Here is a 7,798-nt window from a genome sequence, read left to right on the forward strand (position 1 = left end):
TAGCGTACGACTACTTTCTTTTTCAGATACAGCCTAACGTACGGCTCATTCTGCAACTCCAATACGGTCTAACGTACGACCCATTTGGATCTTCAACTCAGATACGATCTAGCGTACGATCCATTCTGATTCTACCTTCGTCAGATACAGCCTAACGTACGGCTCATTCTGCTACTCAGATACGATCTAACATACGATCCATTCTGATCTTCAAATCCTCAGATACTACCTAGCGTACGGTACATTCCGGGGTGTAGTCTAGCGTACGACTACTTTCTTTTCAGATACAGCCTAACGTACGACTCATTCTGCAACTCAGATACGATCTAACGTACGATCCATTCTGATCTTCAAAGCCTCAGATACTACCTAGCGTACGGTACATTCCGGGGTGTAGTCTAGCGTACAACTACTTTCTTCTTCAGATACAACCTAACGTACGGCTCATTCTGCAACTCAGATACGATCTAACGTACGATCCATTCTGATCTTCAAATCCTCAGATACTACCTAGCGTACGGTACATTCCGGGGTGTAGTCTAGCGTACGACTACTTTCTTTTTCAGATACAGCCTAACGTACGGCTCATTCTGCAACTCAGATATGATCTAGAGTATGATCCATTCTGATCCTTTATCCCCAGCGAAGTCGACAACCTGATGGATGACTCACTATACGGTCTAGCGTACGACCCGGTGTGACACCCATGTCTTCAAATTGGTCTGACGTACGACACAATCTGAAGCTCTCATCATCAAACTTCCTGGATGGCATCTTTAAGCCCATCTCCATCAAGACCTACTGTTGATTAACAAGTGCAAATTTTTGGGGAATTCTCAGTGTTCAATAATCTTCCACCTCCAGACCCCGAATGGCATACACACCATTCTAACTCTCTCGGTTCAAGAATATTGAACAGGGGCAGCTGTCATACCCCAAAATTTGCCCGTTAATGTTACAAGGCATTTTTTAAGGCACTCAAACTTATTTTTCAAGGCATTGATCTTAAAGGAACAAAGACCCAGCACATAGATGGTCAAATCCAGAAAATGGCCTAAACTGGTCTGCTCGCTAGGCGAGCAGAATCCTTCGCCTAGCGAACCCTTCGCTGCACCGCTCGCCTAGCGAAGCTTGCGAATACCAGAAATTTTGGGCTTCATTCTGAGCCCATTAGGTCACGAAAAGCATTATAAATACCAGCACTTCAGTCAGAAAAAGAAAAGGGGGGAGGAGGACGGAAACGGAACGAAAACAGGAGATAGAAAGGAAAACACTCACAGACAGCAAACCCTGGAGGCTAACCCAGAGAATTCAGAGCAACCCTAAAGGAAACCCTGAAGGAAACTCATCTGCACCAAGGTTATCTCCGCCCAACTCAATCCGGCGCCAACCCTAAGAGTGACTTGCCAATTCAAGGTTGCAATCCAATTGCAAACAGGTTTGCATTACTATTACCGCTTTATGTTCTTAATTTGCATGTGGCATTATGATTGAATTTATAAAAATATCTTAAGTGTTGCATGTGAATTTAAGTATGTATGAATATCTTGAACGTTTAACCATGTAATTTTTGTGATGGATGCCATAGGGTGTGAAGCTTGCTGGAATCGTACTGTTCTAAAATTCAAAACCCGCAGCCGTTCGCTAGCACATCGCTAAGCGAACATGTAGTGAGTGTTCGCCAAGCCCTCGCTAGGCGAGGCAGCAACGAACATGACAGTCGCTGATTTTTTCGTTCTGATTTTTGCTTAGCTGACATGTTTTATTGTAATCATGCATTATTTACCTGACACTATTTCTGTTGTGATGCCTTTTATTTGGTGCAACTCTTGATTGCACCCTGATTTGGTATTCTGACCTGTTTGCTGAATTTTGTAAGGGTTCACATACTCCCGGAGAAGGTAGCTTGCTAGGTATTCCACTTTATTTGTGGGATACCCTTAGGGAGATTCACCCTAATTACCTAATTGATTATAATATGGACCTAATTACCTAATTGATTACAACTACCTAATTGATTGTAAAATATTGCCTTTGAATATGTGATCTTGGACCTCTCTTTGTTGCCTTACGGTATTCCGGTATTATGGTCATGTCCCGCGAATGTGGGGATACACTTAGCAAAGACCCTTCGATTAAATCATCATGTCCCTATAAAATAAATCATCGTCCCTCGGATGTTGCCTGCGAATATATGATTTTGTCCCTCGGTGACCCGTCGTTGTAGCCTACGGTTAAGTGATGATCGTCCCTTCGAATGCTAAGGTATCCTTACAAATGTTGCCTTCAATGACCAATCGATGACCCTACGATGACCCTTTTACATCCAAAGGATAAAACTACTTACTTCTCAATAGTAAGGACAGTTTTACTCTCATAAGGATAGGAAATGCCCATAAAGGCCTTGGGTAGGTATAACTCTTAATTACTGGCTCACAACCTAAAACATTTTTCATACCTCACACTTTGCGAATACTAGAAAATTACCACTTGGTATACATTCGTACTAGAATCATTGCCAAGTTATATTTTTCTAAACCGCTTTCAAAATTAAACGAGATAAATACTTTGTATACATTCGTACAAGAATCATTACAAAGTTAAACTCTCTTTTCAAAACATTTTTTAAGCAATTCACAAACACTTTTTTCAGACAAACATAAGTGATCCAGCAATTAAGAGCCCATGGATAGCCATGGATACAAAGGGTGCTAACACCTTCCCTTTGTATAATGTACCTCCCGAACCCAAAATCTAATTAAGGTCTTTCCTGTTCTTTTCCACCTTTCCTTATGGGATAAAAGAAAAGTCGGTGGCGACTCTTGCTATCCGCGACATTTGCTTTCCAAAGCAAAAACACACAAAGTCAGTTCACCGTATGACATTGGGTTTAATAGGAACATGAATAAATGTGTTTTCATTGCTATTTCAATTTTTTCCTTTACCAATTTTCAGTAATATCCTCTTAGAGGAATTATTTCCTTATGTACTATCACCCATTTACGGGTCAAGTTGAATAAATAAAGTCTTTTATCTTTGTTTTTAATTTTTATTGCTTGATTAAAAAATGTCAATTATTTTTCAATAATGCATTAAAACATCGGGTATAATAAAAAGCTTTCAAAAATATATTTTACTTTGATTTCGAAACATCTAAAGGACCGTAGTCTTCCAGCAATGTATCCCAGGAAAGACACATGGTCCCTAATCAAAAGTCATAACTTAAGCAATATTGAGGTCTCTTCCTTTCAAGTCATATAGAGTAGTTTCTGAAATCAAGAATATCATGACCTGTTCCACGGACATATCAAAGTCTCAAGGGGTCGGAGAGTCGGAGTGTTACAGAAACCCCGATTCCCACAATTTCACATATTCATCACACATATCATAAAAGAGGCGTTAGCCCAAATAATGCATCATGCATAAACACATACATCACTTCAAAAACATACATCCACGTGAACATGCATAACTTAACATAGGATTTGTGATAGCTACTAGAAGTCCAATCCCCAACTATACAAGTACAATTTCCTAAGCAGGAGGGCTTATTGGCCTTCCCCAGTAAGTAATACTTCCGCACACACCTTTTCAATAAAGGATTTCCCCAACAAGCTCACTCACCATGAGTATTTAAGAAAACACATATAGTAAACAGGTCATCCTAGATGATCATTATTAACTAGTGAGTAGGTGTTCATCTCTGACATCTCCAACTTAACAACCTATCCCACACACAAGATAAGTTCCATAAAATACAGGGTTTCAACATATAACCACCGGAAGATCATTAGAGTCCTACCAAGATTCCAAATGATCAGATGATCATAGGAATTGCAACAAATGGAGGATCGTCAGAGTGCTACCAAGATTCCAAGTGATCGGATGATCATAGGAATTGCAACGACCAGAGGATCGTCAGAGTCCTACCAAGATTCCAAATGATTGAATGATCATAGAAATTTTAACAATCAGAGGATCATCAGAGTCCTACCTGATTCGCGTAAAATGATTGGATGATCACAGGAATCGTATGCGAGTTTCACCCGGACAGGTTGAAACAGATCAAAGGGGTTCCTACTAGGGTTTTACCAAGTAACGACTAGAGGGACGTCAGAGTCCTACCCGATTTCCGTAGAATGATTGGGTGATCATGGGAATCATAGGCAAGTTTTACCCAGATGGGCTGAAATTAATCAACAAGGTATAACTGAGGTTCTATCATAGGTTGGTTGGGATAACAACAAAGCATTAAGGATTGTTCTATCGTTGCTCATTCCCATAATCTACTAACCACTGGGTCAAAATTAGGGTCATTCTCTATATTTAATCATCTCCTTCCGAGAGGATAAAGACTCATTGTCATCATCCTCCCTGTTTGAAGCCGATTAAATAGGGACAACTGTCGTACCCTAAATTTTGATCACATTTCTCCTAACTTAGGATCTAGACCACTAACATATTCAGAGTCCATATAACTCATCTGGTCAACCCCAATGACCTAAAAAGTCAAAGGGGGATCCATTTGACTTTTTAAGTGTCTTATTCCATCTTGATTAACTACCAATTTAGGACAATCCAGGGTTTAGTTTAACATAAGTTTTAGAAGCCTTTAGTTTAACCATTAAATTTTTTAATTATTAAGAATTGTTTCTTTTAATTAAGGGATTATAGTTTATGGGATGGTCTGCACTAATAAAAGATTAATATTATGAAATTAATTAGGTATTGATTAATTAAATTAATTGGATTTTGATTAATTAAATTAATAAAATATTAATTAAATTAATTGGATTTTAGATTAATGTATAATTAAATTATTTTTTATTAGGTTAGTTAAGTTAATTAGATTATATTAGATTAGTTTATAATATTAATTAATTTAATTGGATTAATATTTTATTGATAGTTATTTTTTCTAGAGTTTATTAAAATGGTGATAATTTTATTATTTGTTGAGGCCGATAAAGGTGTTGACCAACTCAAGTCCAGGCCAATAATCCAACTGGGCCAAGCAAGGCCCAAGGTCCATCGCCAAACCGGGTCAAGCTCATGACCCAAGTTCATCCCTAATTCCCCAAAAACCCTAATATGCGCGTAATGGGAAACAAAAATGGATCAACAAGCAATTCAATTCAATTCAATCAAAACCTTCCAAATCTATAGATACATTACATGATGTAAGTTACATGGGAAATTGTCCAGATACATCAAATCAGAAAACCCTAATCAAATCATATCAATCAAATAAAAAAACCTAATTTTCAATCAAACAATGAATCTGATTACATAAAAAATCCCCTAAAACAAATTGGCTAATTGAATGTTAAACCTAATCCTAATGCTATAAAAACCTAAGGTTAAAACAAAAAAGAAAAAAATATTAAAACCCAAAAGCTCTTGTTACTGCAAACCTAACCAAACACCAAAGCTCTTTGCAGCCTTGATACTTATGATCCTTCGCCTTGAAGCCCTAAGTAATAAGTGCTCAACCTCCAGCTTTAATCCCATTTGAACCTCGCAATAAAAGAAGAAGAAAAAGAAGAAGAAGTCAGAAAAGGTGGATCAAAAGGAAAAAATAAAAGAATTTGAAGATCATAAAGTTGTTACCTTTTGACAGGAGAACTTATCATCTCCGTAGGTTGGTAGCTTGGAATACTTTCTATTTAATTATTTTTATTTACTCCGCATGTGTATGTTGCTTGTGTGTGAGTTGTAGATCTAGGGTCTTGTTATGTTTGATTCAGGTTAAGGGTTTGAGGGGCTATTTAGTTACAAACAAAGATGAATTTGTTGTTTATGGTTATAAGGGGTTTGATCTGGGTGGTTTGTGAATGAATTTGGGTTTAAGTTAGGTTAGTGTCAGGGTTAGGTTAAGGAAGAAGATGAAGATTCATATTCTTTAGGGTTAGGGTTCATCCAAGAGGGTTAAGGTTCTTCATTTTTTAGGTTTGGTTTCATCCATAAAGAGGTTAGGGTTAGAGTTCCAGGTTAGGGTTCTTGATCTGGAAAGTTTATGGGTTAGGGGTTTGAAGGTATGAAGATCCCAATTGAACTTCAACTGGAGATCTGGGTTTGATGGTGGTTTTAGGGGCGTCTTTGGGCCAAGAACGGTGGTCGAAGAAAGGGATCAGGGTGAGTGTGAAAGAAAGTGTTTAGAGAGAAGTCAGAGTATAAAGAGAAGAAAAATAAGAAAACTAAATGGATGAAAGGATTTTTGAATAAATACCCCCTCCATGTTCTCTCTGATGCGTGCTAAGTGGCACTCAGTGAGGCTTCTGATCAATTGACTATCTTAGTTAACTAATGGTCCCCTACTAGACGTTTAACATATACCTCATGTTGACTATCAATTTGGTCCATCCATTGCAATTACTTTGACTAAGTATACTCATCAAACGCGCCCTAAAAGATCTGCTTGGATTTTATTGGATCAATCCAACACTTCTGGATTATAGTCAATCGCTGACTCTCTCCATAGACTCCCTGACTACACATTGGACTTAAAGTCTAATGGGATCTCTCCCCTTACTATTAGCCCCCCAGTTAGAGGCCTATTGCTAGTATAGTCAAATATACACCCCCTGCATTTTTATTTATTTAGTTATTTATTCATTTTCTTTATCTTTGTTTTCTTGATAAATATTATTATTAGGTTAATCCTTGATTTATGAAAGATTAATATTAATACTTATTTTAATTAGATTGATTAAAAATATAATTAAAAAATCAATTAAAGTTTTTATCTTATTAAAAAAACATCTAAAATCTAATTAAGTTTTTTAGGATAATTTTTATGATTAATATTATGACTAATATTAAGATAAAAATTAGGGTTAGTTCATCTAATTAGATTACTCAATAATTAGGGTTAAATAATTAAGCAAAAATATTAAAAATATAACATCGTATAATTTACTTTTTTTATTAGATAAATATATGTAATAATATTATTTTCCTAAATTAAATTAACTATAACATTTTGTTATTAACTAAGATAATTAAAATTAATTCCAAACAATCAAACTATAAGTCCTCTACTCTTGTGTATCGAGACATTTTTTTCAAATCAAACATCTCTCCGCCCCCGATGCATTGAGAATTTTCACAATCTAAAATCAATAAACAAACAAACATTTCCAAGAAGAACTACAGTTCCCTGATCCTTCATCAAACATAAGGGTATGTAGGCATAAAGTCGTAGCACTCTAACGAGTACAATAACTAAAAACTTTTTCTTGGTCCTTCTTTTTTAATCAAACATTTTCCTTCAATAATCTAATTCCCTCTTAATAGGTAATTAAGCAAGAATGAAAAATAAAAACAAACGTCCCTTAGATAAATATACACTAACCCTAGATTTAGAGGAGGATCCCATTGAGTACAATGGAGGTGATGAGTGCCTAATACTTTCCCCTTGCTTAATCGACTCCTGAATCTTAATCTCTCACCCTTATCTATTAGGTTTTATCATTATTTCCATGTTCCTTAGGAACGAATAAAAGATGATGACAACTCTATAATTTTTCCATCTGTGACACTTATGTTTCTTCTCGAGCTCGGGTATAGAGCTTATCTTTAAACAAAAATGAAAATACATGATGTTAAAATAAAAGTATTAAATAAATAAATAAATAAAACAAAAAAAACAAAGAAATAAGATACAAATAAAACAAATAAACAAAAAAATCAAACAACCTTAGAATTAAAGGGTAGACTTGACTCTCTTTAAGGATAGACATATCCTCATAAGAGTTTCCATCTGTTGTATCTAAAAAAATACGAACTCGCGAGCGCA

The sequence above is a fragment of the Lathyrus oleraceus genome, chromosome 2 (genome assembly GCF_024323335.1).
Source record: "Lathyrus oleraceus cultivar Zhongwan6 chromosome 2, CAAS_Psat_ZW6_1.0, whole genome shotgun sequence".
Lineage (NCBI taxonomy): Eukaryota > Viridiplantae > Streptophyta > Magnoliopsida > Fabales > Fabaceae > Lathyrus > Lathyrus oleraceus.